General features: G+C 42.3%; 1 protein-coding gene across 1 annotated transcript in view; it reads left to right on the top strand.

The window, feature by feature from the left end:
* The window catches only part of LOC135222636 (nucleolar pre-ribosomal-associated protein 1-like), a 307,212-nt gene that overhangs the window by 122,915 nt on the left and 166,132 nt on the right, over positions 1-18,165 (top strand). The gene's annotated exons all lie outside the window — the stretch shown is intronic.

The following is an 18,165-nucleotide window of genomic DNA, read 5'->3' as shown; positions in this document are numbered from 1 at the left end:
CAACCTGTGCTCTCCAAGGGGATATACTTGGCTCAATGATACCTTCAGATAGTAAATGTGATATCTGGTCTTTTACAAACAGCTGGTCATCCTGGCTATAGCGTCTAGATTTAACTGCAATGGGTTTACACTGTTGAGGCAAGTTTGGAAACAATGACGGTTCATCGATATCAGCTGTTGCTAATACACAGACAGGTTTGGCTCCAGTTATCTTTAAACTTGGTTTATTCCCTCCATATTGAAAAGTTACGCTCTGGTGTTGCTTTTGAAAGTCATAACCTAAGATAACATCACAACATAAATCCTTCAGGACCCCGAGCTGGATACAAGGATATCTCTGATCAAGGTGCACTAAGTCTGCTGTAACAAACCCAGGGGAACTAGCATTTAAAGATTTTGATGCCATTGAGACTGCTGTACCTACAGGAACTATTGTCAAATTTAGTTTCTGTGCTACTTCCTCACGTATAAAACTATCTGAACTACAAGAATCAATTAGTGCCTACAATGAATGGCCATTTACAGTAATGTTTGTAGCTGCATGTGAAAGATTCTTTGGATACGTGGCAGCTATTGTAAGCAAAGTGGGATTATACAATGCAGCAGTAGTACTACCTGAAGCCATTGATTTACAGACTTTTGCAAAATGACCTGTTTTACCACATTTGTTACATTTAACAGTACTGCAGGACAACTCACTCTACCTGTACTGTGGAGTGCATTACCACAAAAATAGCATTTCCTCTTAGATAAGTAAGCAGCAGCAACAGCTGAATCTCCAGGTGAACTTCTTTCTGCTTCTTCTTTTGTTGGCTGCTGCTGCTGGTCACCTCTGGGCTGTGCCTGCCACTCTGGAACTAAAGCAGCAGTATGAGGAATGGGTGGAGATGCATACGCGTCGGCACGGACACTGGGCAAGATCCAACGTACGAGCTTGACTGTGTGCAGCCTCCAGGTTCAGTGACTTATTTTCTAGTAGGCGCTGACGAATAAATGCTGAGGCAATACCATTGATAAATGCATCACGTACTAGCTCCTGCCGATATTGCTCAGCTGTGACTGCCTGGAAGTTACAATCCTTGCTTAGCTTATGTAGCTCCCTCAGAAATTCATCAAGGGATTCTCCTGACTGCTGTCGTCGTGTCGCCAAAACATGCCTAGCAAAAACTTCATTCGGCAACTTGACATAAGCACTCTCCAGTTTGGCGATTGCACTCTCAAAAGTACTACAGTCTTCAATGAGTTCATACACACTCGGGGACACAATTCACTAATGCCCTCAACTTGTCTGGTGCAGCATCTCCACTTTCTTCTATGAAGTTGGTGAATGTTTTATGCCAGTGCTTCCACTCTTTGGCTGCAGTGGGCGAGCTGGGATCTGTGTCCAGTCTGGACGGCTTCAGCAGCTTGGCCATGATAGGTAGTGTGTTGAATAAATTGTAATGAAAGTAAACACTTGGTGACAGATTCCAAGCTTTATTCAACACATTACCAAACTACCACATCTGTAACAGAAAAACAGACAATAACTATCAACATTCATGCACACATGAACACAAGCACATAAGTTATGACAATCATGCTACAAAACATTAACATTAGAAAACAACATAAAGAAATAGTTTGATATCTAGGACCTACCACAAATAATAATACTACATTCATGATAGCCATCTTTGCACTAGCAGACAAACACAAATGGCATCTGTCCGCCACTCACCTGGCGGGGGTAAGAAATGTGATAGCAGACGCTTTGTCCCGGTCGGTCCCTCTGGAATCAGAATGGTCCCTAGACGACAGGTCATTCCAGTGGATATGCCGGAGAGTCCCAGGTCTCCAAGTAGATCTCTTCGCCTCACAAGTGAACCACAAGCTCCCTTGCTATGTGGCCCCCAACCTGGACCCTCTGGCTTATGCCACGGACCGCCCTGTCGTTAGATTGGAATCAGTGGAGAAAAATTTATGTCTTTCCTCCAGTGAATCTTCTCTTGAAAGTCTTGAGCAAGCTGAGGACTTTCAAGGGACTAGTAGCCCTGATTGCTCCAGACTGGCCCAAGAGCAACTGGTATCCTCTGCTTCTGGAATTGGGTCTCCGACCTCAACGGATTCCCAATCCCAAACTGTCACAATCAGTACAAATGAGGACAGTGTTCGCTTCCTCAGGAATTCTTCAGACCCTAACTTTATGGACTTCATGAAGTTTGCGGCTAATAAAGATGCTAACATTGATCCACAAAACATCCTCTTCCTAGAATCAGATAAGAGAGAGTCAACTATTAGACAATATGACTCAGCTGTTAAAAAATTAGCATCCTTCCTGAAAGAATCAAACACTACAACCATGACAGTTAACTTAGCTATATCCTTTTTCAGATCCTTGTTTGAAAAAGGTTTAGCAGCTAGCACTATTACTACTCATAAATCGGCTTTGAAGAAGATCTTTCAGTTAGGTTTCCAGATAGATCTGACTGAATCTTACTTTACGTCTATCCCTAAAGCCTGTGCTAGACTTAGACCTTCTCAAAGGCCTACTACAGTCTCATGGTTCTTAAATGATGTCCTCAAACTAGCATCAGATACTGATAACTCGTCTTGTACATTCATAATGCTTCTTAGAAAGACATTATTCTTATTAAGCCTAGCTTCAGGAGCTAGAATTTCAGAACTGTCGGCTCTATCCAGAGATGCGGGTCATGTGGAATTCCTCCCCTCAGGAGAAGTTCTGCTTGCTCCGGATCGTAGTTTTTTGGCTAAAAATGAGGATCCTCTTGCAAGGTGGGCTCCTTGAAAGTCATCCCACTTCCGCAAGATCCTTCTCTCTGCCCAGTATCAACTTTAAGAGCCTTTCTATCTCGTACATCCTCAAGATCCTCAGGTTCTCTCTTCATGAGAGAAAAAGGTGGTACTTTATCAGTAAAAGGTATTAGACAACAGATCCTTTACTTCATTAAACAAGCCAATCCTGATTCATTTCCAAAAGCACATGACATCAGGGGAGTAGCCACCTCAATTAACTACTTTCAACATATGAACTTTGAGGATCTTAAAAAGTATACTGGATGGAAATCTCCGACAGTCTTTAAACGTCACTATCTAAAGTCCTTGGAATCTTTAAAATTTTCTGCAGTAGCAGCGGGAAACATTGTTTCTCCTGATACTGTATAGTAGTCATAGTATAGATCCAGGTCTCCTTTCTACCTACCTCGTCCAACAGGCCTCACCCTATCGCCATGCTACTCGGATACTCTAGCCTTAGCCGCTGAGATCATATTGGTGGATTGTCCCTTATTTTTTCGCTAGGGACATCCACACTATGTACTTATAATGTACTTCAGTGTACCTACCCTTATTTTTATGCTAGGGTAGGACACAATGTGTTTGTATATTATGTAAATACATTATTTAAGTGAATCGATTTTGTTAAATTGCACTGCATTATTGTATTTTACTATGTTTAATATAATTTAATTTTAAGTACTTTATATTACTGGCTTTCTTTTATGTCATTGTTTGTTTAGATAAGTTAGCTTTAAGTACTTAGTTTATATTCTGTAATAACTGATTCACTTATATTATATCCCTCTTTTTTACAACTGATTTTCATTTGTCCTTTTTCCCATCTTGTCTGTTTCTCTGGTACTCTTTCATAGGCCGACACGAGCTGAGCCCAGAAAAGGATTTTGACGTAGGAAAAATCTATTTCTGGGTGATTGGCTCGTGTCGCCCTATGAAACCCACCCTGTATTGCTTGCCCTCCCTGCAGGACAAGATGTTCATAGATTAAGGATGACCGCTAGGGGCGCTGCTGTCCGTGGCGTCCCTAGTAGTAGTAGTAGCGGCCACATCGCCCGTTGGTATCAGCTCTCTCTAGTGGGGATTTTGATTGGAAGGTCTAAATGGTGAATGTCTCATGGTAGTGATCCCACTCGCCCCTATTCTCATACCGACACTTCTTTTAAAGAGTGAGCGAGTCAGTTTTACTGACATTTTCTTAATTTTGTTTTTCTCTGGTAATTTTAGATTAATTTTACCTAGAAAGAATGATATTAAGGATCCTTTCATAGGGCGACACGAGCCAATCACCCAGAAATAGATTTTTCCTATGTCAAAATCCCTTTTTCAGGATCTGCCAACGTCTAGAAAAAACGGTATAAAACAAAATGAAATAATTATAAAACATGCTAAACAATATAAATTTCATTATCCTAACGGTATCCGGGCCTATATTGATAGACCTACCACCGACCGGATAAAATTACTACAGTTAGAGCTAAAAATAAATGAATGTTAGAGATGCCAATCCGTCAGGAAGGTATCCGGGCCTAGATACTAGACCTACCACGATCCCGAATGAATTATCAGACAATCGTATACGTAATTCAACCAATTCCCTATGAAATTCAAACGTATCCGGGTCCAGAACTCCGGACCTACCACGACTTGAACATCAGCAGGAAATTAACGTCAAATTTGATCTATGTATACTATAATAACATAAATCATTGTGGGGAGAAGACCTACCCTTCCCTGCTGGTATCCCGGAACCTACGGGATACGAAGGAAGGAGCAAGTCACGTTTGAAATGAAAACAAAATGAGTCGAACCGTGAGGAACTGGTTGTCAAAAACATCAATCTTGTGATCCTTCACGTCTAAATAGAACGGAGAGGGGATGAAAGATGTAAATAGAAAAATAATAGTTTCTCACTCTGCCCCCCCAGAGTCCGGCGGTCGGAGATAAAGAAACGATATTCTATGAAGACAACCAACTCAACTCGAGACCCAAAAGTTAACACTGCAAACGTTCCCCACTTCTCATCCGCCTCCCTTCTAACTGTCTCTCTCTCTAAAGATGACTAGTAGGTAACCAGTTCTATGAACTAATATGAAACCTACTCCATCAAACGGCCGCAGGATCTAGCCTAAAAGCAAGCCTATTAGGTTATAATTAAAGATCAGGCGCTGTTTCCCAACAGCTAACCGACCGTTGATGGAAAGTCAAAAGAGGACAGACTGAAAGAAAGACGGCGAACAAGAAGTAGCCTACTAGGTTAGGCCAGCCTAAATAACCTACGCTAGGTTACTCTAATTAGAACCCCTATAGCCCTAATATGATTAAATTTTGAATCGCCTGGGATCGAAATCTCAGAAACAAGAGCTAAATATCCAACACATAGCCTACGCTTAAAAACAGCACAGATATGCCACCACGCGGGGTTCAGAGAGCAACCTAACCTAGGTGCTAGGCCTAACCACAAAAGGTAAAAGGTGAATTTACCTTGCGAAAAAGCTCTAACTAAATGAAAAAAGGGCTTGAATAAATGCTAAATAAAGGAGTACTAGAACTCCCTAACCTTGGAAATCAAAGAGTATCTTCCTTACGTATAAATACATATATATATATATATATATATATATATATATATAAAAGTATCGAAAAATAACGGAACGAATAAAACTCGATCCTAGCCAAAAGGTTTCGATATCACAAAAAATACTACCAAGGAAGACACTCCCCAGAAAACCATGCGCATAAAGATCATAAATTTACAAAATTAGGTAGAAATATCGCCAAAGAGTAAACAACGGCCGCCATGCGGACGAAGCCCACGATAACGCAACGTGAAGCGCCAGTAAACGAGCTTAAACATCTTAAAAACGGCGATCTACCACCTAAAAAGTAAATCAAAGCATGTTCTGAGTACTCAACTTAGATGGGACGGAAGCTGCCATCGTTGAATCACAATAAAGCGACACAAACTTAAAATATTACACAGATATAAAAATCTCGTGCTACCAGGTCGCTGTGCTAACTTAAGATGTTGTAGATGGCGCTCGGGAGGAGGGTGTTGGTTGCGGGGAGGCGGCCTGTATAACGGCACCTCGTATGTTGGGGATTGTTGACGAGGATCTTTCTGTGGGGTTGAAGGAAACGTGGCTGTATTACTCGCCCCTGGTTTATACACGACATTTTTATTTTACAAAAGTGCTCGCCTGAGGGTAGTAACCTCAGTCAGTCCCTTTGGTTTATTCTCTAGTATATTTAGCATTAGTTTTATATATTAGAAATGGCTAACGAGACATTTCACCGGTGACACGGCTTGAGCCCAAAAATCTACATTTTTTATAAAAAAAATTATTTACCAATCTTTAAGTAATATTAAATGTAAGCAAACTATCAATAAAATTTATTTATTTTTTAATGCATATTACATATTAAGGTTATGTATACAGTACAGTGGAACCTCTACATACGAAAGTCCCTATGTATGAAAAATCCAGGTTATGAAAGCAAAGACAAAGATTTTTTTTGCTTCTGTGTACGAAAATAATTGAGGTTGCGAAATGGCAAGGTCTGAGATTCGCCTGGGCCGCCGAGAACAATTTTAAAATTTTGTAATACAGCTAAATTGACCAATAAACAATGAAATACAACAATTTGGACCATTCAATACCTAACATAACCATGACTGTACCTGTAAATAAAGTGTATTAGTGTACAGGGTACAAGAAATATTGTACGTATATGTACGTACGTATGTAGTAAAATGTGGAACCTTACCTTTCGAGTGAATCAATGTCTGAAAGTGGCGACAGAGGAGGACAAATGGCAGAAAACATACACACTTAACTTTACGAAACATTAAAAAACAGCAGAAAACATTAACACTTAACTTTACGAAACACATTAAAAAACAGCAGAAAACATTAACACTAAACTTTATGAAACACATTAACAAATGGCAGAAAACATTAACACTTCTTGATTATCTCTATCTTCGTCTCTATAGAAAGAATCCTCTTCTTTCCGTGAACTTCAGCAACATTCTTGGGACCCTTGGCTAATAGTGTAAATAATTAAGTTCAAACACAACTCAATAAAGTAATTTACAGTACAACGAAAGCTAAATCACTAAGACAAATTTACATTAACAAACGAAATATATGTGAACGAACGAACTCCAGGTGTTTGTGATAATGCTGCCGCAAAAAATGGTTAAGGAACGCCTTTACATAGAGGCATGATGGGACAGATGCTGACCAATAGAGGAGCAGGATCTTACGGCAGTGACTAGCATCAGGAACCAGTGGGAGAATGGGAGGATGGTGGCGAGTCTACTGAGTTGGCGGTGCGCCAGTTTTAAAATTGTTCTCGGTGGCGCGGGCGAATCTCGGACTTTACTCTTTCACAACCTGAATTATTTTTGTACACAGAAGCAAAAAAATCTTTGTGTTTGCTTTCGTAACCTGAATTTTTCGTACCAAAGAAACTAATGGAATTGGAACAAGAATGTGAATCTTGAGATTAACACAGTCACAGTAGCACCTGATCTTAATAGTAGATGCTCCAGAGTTTTGGGATTCTGATAAGTAACAAAGTCCATTAACCCTTTAACGCCGATTGGACGTATTAAACGTTGATGAAAATTGTCTGTCGGGTGCCAAACCGACGTATGAAACGTCGACGAAAACAAGTTTTTTTTTTTAAATTCACGGAAAAATAGTTATAGGACTACTAGGCAAAAACTTTTGAATCATGCGCCTTGGGGGATGCTGGGAGTTCACGGATCAAGCTGTTGTTTTGTTTACAATCGTTACCCAGGGGCGCAAGCACGAATTTCTTTCTTCTCGCACTAAAAAGCATCAGTGACACATCTCAGAAATTATTTTGTCACTTTGACATAATTTTTGCCCCATTTTATATTAGCCGTAACATAGATTTTTATATATGAAAATGTACACAATTTCATGTAGAATACAACAATAAACAACCCATGGTTGTAGCTTTTATCAGTTTTGAAATATTTTCATATAAATAACGATAAGTGCCAAAATTTCAACCGTCGGTCAACTTTGACACGATCAAAATGGTCGAAAAACGCAATTGTAAGCTAAAACTCTTATATTTTAGTAATATTCAATCATTTACCTTCATTTTGCAACAAATTGGAAGTCTCTAGCACAATATTTCGATTTATGGTAAATTTATTAAAAAACTTTTTCCTTATGTCCGCGCAGTAACTCTTCCGAAAAAGTCAGAAATTTTTTCGTCCGATTGTTGTAATGTTTGCACAGTTTTATATTAGCAGTTACATGAAGTTTTATATATGGAAATGTGGCAATTTCATGTAGAATACAACAAAAAACAACCCATGGTTGTAGCTTTTATCAGTTTTGAAATATTTTCCTATAAATAACGATAAGTGCCAAAATTTCAACCTTCGGTCAACTTTGACTCGACGGAAATGGTCGAAAACCGCAATTGTAAGCTAAAACTCTTACATTCTAGTAATACTCAATCATTTACCTTCATTTGGCAACAAACTGAAAGTCTCTAGCACAATATTTCGATTTATGGTGAATTTTAGAACAAAAATCCTACATCCGCGCGGTAACTGCCGAAAAAATAAAAATTTTTTTTGTCAGATTGTCGTAATGTTTCCACAGTTTTATATTAGCCGTTAAATAAAGTTTTATATATGAAAATGTGTGCAATTTCATTTAGAATACATTAAAAAAACAACCCATGGTTGTAGCTTTTATCAGTTTTGAAATATTTTCATATAAATAACAATAAGTGCCAAAATATCAACCTTCGGTCAACTTTGACTCGACTGAAATGGTCAAAAAACGCAATTGGAAGCTAAAACTCTTACATTCTAGTAATACTCAATCATTTATTTAACTTTATTTTGCAACAAATTAGAAGTCTCTAGCACAATATTTAGTTTTGGTGAATTTACGAAAAAACATTTCTGGGCTCAGCTCGTGTCGGCCTATGAAAGGATCCTTAATATCATTCTTTCTAGGTAAAATTAACCTAAAATTACCAGAGAAAAACAAAATTAAGAAAATGTCAGTAAAACTGACTCGCTCACTCTTAAAAAGAAGTGTCGGTATGATAATAGGGGCGAGTGTGGAACACTACCACGAGACAAACACCAATTAGAACTTCCCATCAGAATCCCCCCAAGAGAGAGCTGATACCAACGGGCGATGCAGCCTCTACTACTACTACTAGAGGACGCCACGGACAGCAGCGCCCCTAGCGACATCCCCCTTAATTTTAGCGCTAGCGACAAGTCGCCATTTTTCTTGTGCTGTGCTATTTCTGGATTACCACTGTATTCTACCATGGAACGCTCAGCTATTGCCACGGCTAAGTTAAGTAACTCATAAGTAATATTTTACCACATTTTTATCTTCCGGGTACCAGTATTTTCCTCTTAATAGGTCATATACGGTTCCTTGGTTGTCTCGTGGCGGCGCCATGCTGCCTCGTAAGAATTCCCGGTCCTCCATACTGGGACTTCTTATACTTATGGGCTTACTTTATTACGTTCATTGTTTTTACATCGAGTTTTAGCTAGTTCAGCCCTCCTACCATTTCTCTTAGTTTGGTATTTAGGGCTATTTTGTTATTCTGGCCCAGCATCCCGGCTCTTGCTCTTCATCGGCTATCGCTGGCTCCGAGTAGGCCTCTGTTTCTTGGAACAGTCTGCCTCCTCCTGGGCTTCTTTCTCCTTTACTAAAAGTGTCTTTTCCATCTTTTCGATGTATTATTTATTACATTTAGGGTGTTAGGCTAGCCTAGGTGCTTGTTCCTTGTATTGGTACAGCCTGGTTCACGTGGCCCTCTCACGGTTGTGTTGCTCGCGGCCTAGGCCACTAGCGGTCACGTGTCCCATCGCACCTTACCCTACCCCCGCCCTCCCCTTATGGTATAGGGAGGAGCTGGGGGACCCCTTGGTTGTCATGACAACCTCAGTTGCCTTCTCTCACCACTTCTCGAGCGGCAGGCCAGGGTTCCTCCCAGCGGGGGGTATAGGGCGACCACTCATGAGGTACCGAGTCTCCATGCGGTAGTTGGTGAGGCGGGGAGGAGTAGGCCATCCCTCCCCCCTCTCTCTCGCTCCCGCCGTGTTTCTCCGAGACCTTCCCCCCCTCCCCAGTTGCTCAGCCACCTGCCTCGCTATACGAAAGGAGCCTTCCGTCGCAGCCGGGGCACCTTTGGTTATGGGTTACTGGCTCCGCTAGCGGGCGGGGTGGGCACCTCTAGTGGTCGGTTGCTTGCCTACTATATCCTTTCATCTCTCCCCCGCTACCGGAAGAGAGCTTGTCTCTTACCCGCGCACTCTTCTAGTAGACGGGCGGAGGAAGGTTATTTTATTATCACTATGTTTAAGGATATACCCTAATTTTACAATGAATTGTATTATATGATTGAATTTATTTCCATCCCCGCCATTTTCCGTCGTGGTTTCCTTTTACCACCACTCCTGGTTGGTTTCTCTTTTGTGTCTCCGCCATCAGCGGAGCTATAGCCTAGAGATCACAACCAACCTGGTTACCACACGTATTTTGGCGGGGCTCTGGTTTAATCTAACTTTATCGCTCCGGCACAAGCGGAGCATCTGTTAGACTGTAAGTGTTTACCTGGTACTCATGTATCTTTCCACTTACAGGCTACCAACTGCCAGGTCCCAGCGTGTAACGCGACGCTGTTCGACCCCTGTGGACATGATGAGTGTAGGTCTCACGCCCCCTGTGCCACGTCTTACAACGAGATGATCGTCTGGCACCCTGAAGCCTGCGCCATCTGCTACGACCTGGTCGGTCAGCTGGGAGATGGGGTAAGTCCGTTATAGGCTTACTTATCATTTTACTAACAACTTTTAGTCGTAAGTTTGTTAACCCCGTTCCACCATTGGAAGCTAATCTTGCCTTTCTTTCAGGCTACCGGTGTGAGGGAAGTCGCCCTCGCCACCCTGAAAGCGTGGGTGGGCGGCTTCGGGAAGAACGCCGCCAAAGGCCAGCCCTACATTCTGGATAAGAAGCTGGCCGTCCAGAATCTTTCCCGCGGGCTAAGTCGACTGGTTACGTTGACCCCTTGTCCGCTGCCCCGCTGATAGCCTCCATCCAGCAAGACCTCCAGCAATCCTTTGGGTCGTAGCCTCCCAGGAGTCGGTCCCGGACGTCGCTGCCCTGGACCTTAACATCGAACCTATGGCGGTAGGGGTGGAGGATTTGTTGGTTGAGGTAGGTGTGTCGGGCGCCCAAGGTCTTTCCTTGGGTGCTTCTGGATCTTCTCCTGTCCCCTCTTCTAGTGCTTCATTCCAAGGCTTTATGGGATCTGAGATCCCTACCCGCTCTCCCGCTCTCTCTGTACCCCCGAAGGTGAAGGGACAGAGAGAACCGAAGACTCTGGCCAAGACAACTTCTAAGAAGTCGTCTTCGTCTTCTTCGGCTAGAAGTCGTCAACTTCCTACGCCGATGCGGTGAAAGCAAAGCCGAGCTCTTCTCACCCAAAGAGCTCCAGAACAAGCAAGGCTTCGAAGGAGAAGGCTCGCGCTCCCGCGAGCCACTGCCTTCTCCCGCCTCCACCGCTTCCACTCCGGCTACGCCGGTAGCGGTAGCAGGTCCTAGCACCTTTGATCCCTCTGCTTTCTCAGCAGGGGTGATGGAACAGGTGGGCGTGCTGGTGGGCTCGCAAATCTCCGCACTGGGAACACGGTTCGAGCAGATGTTTGCACAGTTGTCAAACACTCTGTCTCAGTCTGGCCAATCAATTCAAGATCTCTCTAACAGGATGAGAGAAAATGAGGACCGAGTAGCTGGGCTATCTCAGGTTCCTCCCCCAGTCTCCCCAGCGTCAAGCACTGGGATTCTTCAACTCCCGCCATATGACTCTTTGCCAGCTTTCTCTATGGAGAACCCTTGGAGAGTAGCTGCCTACGCTCCGTTCAAGGATGGAATGATCTCTATCTCGGAGTGTGGAACTCGAAGGATTGAGGACTTCGAGTTTTACCCTCCGGGTCTGACGCAGCCTTTCATCGGTTATGCTAGGCTGACGCCAACGGCTCTGACGAGGGAAGACAAGATCTCTAAGGAGTCGGTCCTATATAGTAGAGATCACGCTCAGCGGGAATGGGTTCACTGCCTTGAGGACTGGGAGTGTACGAACACCAAACTCCAGGCCTACAAGAGTCCCTTCACTATTTTCGCGACGGAAGAGGAGGTTTCTCTTCCGTTCGCCACGAAATTAGTGGAGAAGTCCCTTCAGGCAGTCCTCAAGGATGAGCCCATCCCACAGTTGAGGGAGGCGGAGTCTACTTCTCCGCTCTTCCCTGGCCTTCGGAGAATTGTGGGAGAACTTGCCAGCTACGTTCACGCTGGTAAGCTCAAACCGGACTGCGCCATGGACCAGTTCGGCGAGAAACTACCAAGGCTGCCGGATTCCCTAATCCAGGCAGAGTTTGATGCGCGAACCAGGTTTGGCAGGTCCCTCAATTCCCTTATAATCACGGAAATGGCTGCCCTCTCTTATGCTACGGAACCGCTGTTCAAGATTCTGGCGAAATCTCAGTTCCAGACGGTTCTAACTGACGCTTTTGACTTCTTCCAGGCTAGGAGGAACTGCCGAAAGCATGTTCTACAAGAGTGTACCATTAGGCATGAGCCGAATAGACTCTTGGCCTCTAGCATGTGGGGAGCGGATCTCTTCCCAGAGTCCGCGGTTAACGAAGTACACCACGAAGCTGCTAGGCTCAACCAGAGCCTTAGAGCTAGGTGGGGTATTTCCTCGAAGAGGAAACAGGAGTCCGTTCCCACTGCTGGTAAGAAACCGAAGAAGGCTGGTAAGAGGTTCCAGCCATATAAAAAACTCCAGCAACAGCAGCAATTTGTGCAGGCGGTCCCGGTTACCCAACAAGGACAACCTGCCAGTTCAAAGCAGAATCAGCCTATCCTCCTGTTGCCCCCTCAATCTCAGCCATCCACTTCCTACGCTATCTCGCCGGCCTTCAATCCTGCATATGAGGCTCAAGGCTACAATCAGCCGAGAGGTAGGGCGAGAGGTTACTTTCGTCAGCGTGGCGCAGGAAGGGGTACGAGGAGCAGACAGTTCAGAGGAGGGCGTGGTGGCCAACCCGCCCATCAGCAATGAGGCTCCCCAGGTAGGAGGGAGGCTGTTCCTCTTCCGCCACAGGTGGGGGTTCAGCAATTGGGCACAGAGCATAGTGTCCAAAGGATTGGGCTGGAGTTGGATCAAAGATCCTCCTCCAATCAAATCATTCCACCAGATACCGTCAAAGGAATTGACAGATTACGCGGAAGAACTCCTTCAGAAAGGAGCTATTGCGAGAGTCAAGCATCTAAAATTTCAAGGTCGCTTATTCAGCGTGCCAAAGAAAGGCTCAACAAAAAGAAGGGTAATCTTAGACTTGTCAAAAGCTAAACTCTTTCATTCGTTGCGACAAGTTCAAGATGCTTACCCTCTCGCAAGTAAGGACCTTACTTCCGCGTGGAGCCGTCACATGCTCCATCGATCTTACAGACGCATACTATCATATCCCTATAGCCAGGCACTTCCGCCCATTCCTAGGATTCAGGCTAGGAAATCAAACATTCTCATTCAAAGTGATGCCCTTCGGTCTGAATGTAGCCCCCAGGGTATTCACAAAAATAGCAGAAGTGGTTGTTCAACAATTGAGAGCTCAGGGAATCATGGTAGCAGCATACCTCGACGATTGGTTGATCTGGGCACCAACAGTCGAGGAATGTCTCAAAGCCACCAAAAAAGTAGTTCACTTTCTGGAACATCTGGGGTTCCAGATAAACAAAACGAAATCCAGACTTACTCCGGAATCTCGTTTTCAGTGGCTAGGAATCCAATGGGATTTGTCTTCCCACAATCTGTCAATTCCAGTGGCCAAACGGAAGGAAATAGCAAAATCTGTCAGACAATTTCTCAAATGCAAGCAAACGTCAAGAAGAAACCAGGAGAGAATCCTAGGGTCTCTTCAGTTTGCTTCGGTAACAGATATCCTTCTGAAAGCAAGGCTGAAAGATATAAATCGAATTTGGCGGTCAAGAGCAAACTCCAAATATCGAGACAAGTTGTCAGTAATCCCACAGATCCTCCGCAACCAACTACGGCCTTGGTCAAAAGTAAAGAACTTAGCCAAGAAAGTACCCCTTCAATATCCCCTCCCAGTGTTAACCATTCACACGGATGCATCCCTGTCCGGGTGGGGGGGATACTCTCAGTTCAAACAGGTTCAGGGGACTTGGTCAGTTCAATTTCGCCAGCTCCACATAAACGTGTTGGAAGCAATGGCAGTATTTCTCACTCTGAAGAGACTGCTTCCCCGAAGAAGTCTCATCTAAGGCTAGTTTTGGACAGTGCAGTGGTAGTTCATTGCATCAACAGAGGAGGGTCCAAATCCAAGCATGTGAATCATGTCATGATAGCCATCTTTGCATTAGCAAACAAACACAAATGGCATCTGTCTGCCACTCACCTGGCAGGAGTAAGGAATGTGATAGCAGACGCACCCTGTCCCGGTCAGTTCCTCTGGAATCAGAGTGGTCTCTGGACGACGGGTCATTCCAGTGGGTAAGCCGGAGAGTCCCAGGTCTCCAAGTGGATATCTTCGCCTCACAAGCGAACCACAAGCTCCCTTGCTATGTGGCCCCCAACCTGGACCCTCTGGCTTATGCCACGGACGCCCTGTCGTTGGATTGGAATCAGTGGAGGAGAATTTATATTTTTCCTCCAGTGAATCTTCTCTTGAAAGTCCTAAGCAAACTAAGGTCTTTCAAAGGGATAGTAGCTCTGATTGCTCCGGACTGGCCCAAGAGCAACTGGTATCCTCTTCTTCTGGAATTGGGTCTCCGACCTCAACGGATCCCCAATCCCAAGCTATCACAATCAGTACAAATGAGGACTGTGTTCGCTTCCTCAGGAATTCTCCAGACCCTAACTTTATGGACTTCATGAAGTTTGCGGCTAATAAAGATGCTGATATTGACCCACAGAATATTCTCTTCCTAGAATCAGATAAGAGAGAGTCAACCATTAGACAATATGACTCAGCTGTTAAAAAGTTAGCATCTTTCTTGAGAGAATCGAACACTACAACCATGACAGTTAATTTGGCTATATCCTTTTTCAGGTCCTTGTTTGAAAAAGGTTTAGCAGCTAGCACGATTACCACTCATAAATCGGCTTTGAAGAAAATCTTTCAAGTAGGTTTTCAGATAGATCTGACTGAATCTTATTTCACATCTATCTCTAAAGCCTGTGCTAGACTTAGACCTTCTCAGAGGCCTACTACAGTTTCATGGTTCTTGAATGATGTCCTCAAACTAGCTTCAGATACTGACAAACTCATCCTGTACATTCATAATGCTCCTGAGGAAGACATTATTCTTATTAAGCCTAGCCTCAGGAGCCAGAATTTCAGAACTGTCGGCTCTATCCAGGGATGCGGGTCATGTGGAATTACCTCCCAAAAAAAATCAGGAGAAGTTCTACTTGCTCCGGATCGTAGCTTTTTAGCCAAAAATGAGGATCCTCTTGCAAGGTGGGCTCCTTGGAAGGTTATCCCACTTCCACAGGATCCTTCTCTCTGCCCAGTATCAACTCTTAGAGCCTTTCTATCTCGTACTTCTTCAAGATCCTCAGGTGCTCTCTTCATGAGAGAAAAAGGTGGTACTTTGTCAGTAAAAGGTATTAGACAACAAATCCTTTACTTCATTAAACAAGCCAACCCTGAGTCATTCCCAAAAGCACATGATATCAGGGGAGTAGCCACCTCAATTAATTATTTTCAACATATGAATTTTGAGGATCTTAAAAAGTATACTGGATGGAAATCCCCGACAGTCTTTAAACGGCATTATTTAAAGTCCTTGGAATCTTTAAAGTTTTCAGCAGTAGCAGCGGGAAACATTGTTTCCCCTGATACTGTATAGTAGTTGTAGTATAGATCCAGGTCTCCTTTCTACCTACATCAGCCAACATGCCTCACCCTATCGCCAGGCTACTCGAAGATCATAGCCTTAGCCGTTGAATCATATAGTGGATTGTCCCTTATTTTTTTGCTAGGGACATCCACACTTGTACTGATAATGTACTTCAGTGTACCTACCCTTATTTTTATGCTAGGGTAGGACACAATGTGTTTGTATATATTCACCATGCTTGTATTAATGATGGACTTCAGTGTACCTACCCTTATTTTTATGCTAGGGTAGGACACAATGAGTTTGTATATTTTGTAAATTTGTTAAGTAAATCCCTTTTTTCTTTATATTACATGCATCACTGTAATTTACTGTAATTACCATTTAAGTACTTTAAGATTACTAACGTTCTATTGTTTTACTGTTTAGTATAAGTTAGTTTAAGTGCTTAGTTTGTATGTTGTAATTGATTTACTTATATTATATCCATCATTTTACACTGTTTTTCATTGTCCCTTTTTTTCCCATCTTGTCTGTTTCTCTGGTATTCTTTCATAGGCCGACACGAGCTGAGCCCAGAAAAGGGATTTTGACGAAGGAAAAATCTATTTCTGGGTGATTGGCTCGTGTCGCCCTATGAAACCCCCCCTTTATGGTTTGTTTCCCCCCCTTGCAGGACAAGATGTATTTTAGTTGTTTTTAGATTAAGGATGTCCGCTAGGGGCGCTGCTGTCCGTGGCGTCCTCTAGTAGTAGTAGTAGAGGCTGCATCGCCCGTTGGTATCAGCTCTCCTTGGGGGATTCTGATGGGGAAGTTCTAATTGGTGTTTGTCTCGTGGTAGTGTTCCACACTCGCCCCTATTATCATACCGACACTTCTTTTTAAGAGTGAGCGAGTCAGTTTTACTGACATTTTCTTAATTTTGTTTTTCTCTGGTAATTTTAGGTTAATTTTACCTAGAAAGAATGATATTAAGGATCCTTTCATAGGGCGACACGAGCCAATCACCCAGAAATAGATTTTTCCTTCGTCAAAATCCCTTTTTTCTTAGGTCCGCGCGATAACTCTTCTGAAAAAAATCAGAAATTTTTTTGTCCGATTGTCGTAATGTTTGCACCATTTTAAATTAGCCGTTACATAAAGTTTTATATATGAAAATGTGCGCAATTTCATGTAGAATACAACAATAAACAACCCATGGTTGTAGCTTTTATCAGTTTTGAAATATTTTCATATAAATAACAATAAGTGCCAAAATTTTGTCCTTCGATCAACTTTGACTCGACCGATATGGTAAAAAAACTAAATTGTAAGCTAAAACTATTACATTTTAGTAATATTCAATCATTTAACTTTATTTTTCAGCAAATTGGAAGTCTCTAGCACAATATTTCGATTTATGGTGAATTTATGAAAAAAAATTTTTACTTTCGTCCGCGCGGTAACTCTTCCGAAAAAATCTGAAATTTTTTCATTCAATTGTCGTAATATTTTCACCATTTTAAATTAGTTATTGCATAAAGTTTTTTATATGGAAATGTGCACACTTTCATGTAGAATACAACAAAAAACAACCTATGGTTGTAGCTTTTGTCAGTTTTGAAATATTTCATATAAAAAACGATAAATAGAAAAAATTCGACCTTCGGTCAACTTTAACTCAACTTAAATGGTCAAAAACTGCAATTGTAAGCTACAACACTTACAGTCTAGTAATATCCAATCAGTTACCTTCATTTTGCAACAAACGGGAAGTCTCTAGCACAATATTTCGATGTATGGTGAATTTTTGAAAACTGCTTTTTTTTTACGTCCGCGCGTTACGAATTCATGTATCATATTGTGATATATTTTCTCTGTTACTTTGATCGTTTTACAATTTATTATATACCAAAATCATTGCAATTTAGTGTACAATACAATGAAAAAAATTAACTTGTTAGCTTTAACCGTTTGGTCACAGTGCGATTTGTATACAATTATATATGAAATTTTTTTTTCACGCTGTCATATATTCCAATATTTATATATGATAATGATATTTTTTTATTTCTGATGGTTGCATTCTAAACTTCAGGCAATGACAAAAAAAAGGAGCCAAAAATGAACTCTTAATCTTGAAGATTAAGCATGCTGTGATTTAAAAAAAAAAACCTCTTTCCGCTTCGGCGCTCACTCGCGAACGCCGCCTAGCATATGGGAGACACTTTCGGAAATACTGGCTCGGCGTTTAAGGGTTAATCTACAAAGACCGTATTGTAGCCTGCACTCAAATGGTTTCTATATATATTTCCTATAGCCAACAGCAGTTCCACATAGTTCCTAACTTAACCTAATCTTTATTTTACACTTAACTTTTTAAAAAATGCATTATGAAAAAATGTATCACATCAAAATTGGTAGCATAGGAAAAAAT

Source organism: Macrobrachium nipponense, chromosome 8 (assembly GCF_015104395.2).
Source record: "Macrobrachium nipponense isolate FS-2020 chromosome 8, ASM1510439v2, whole genome shotgun sequence".
Classification (NCBI taxonomy): Eukaryota; Metazoa; Arthropoda; class Malacostraca; order Decapoda; family Palaemonidae; genus Macrobrachium; species Macrobrachium nipponense.
Note: the sequence above shows the minus strand (reverse complement) of the source record. Positions and strands in the feature narration are given on the sequence as shown.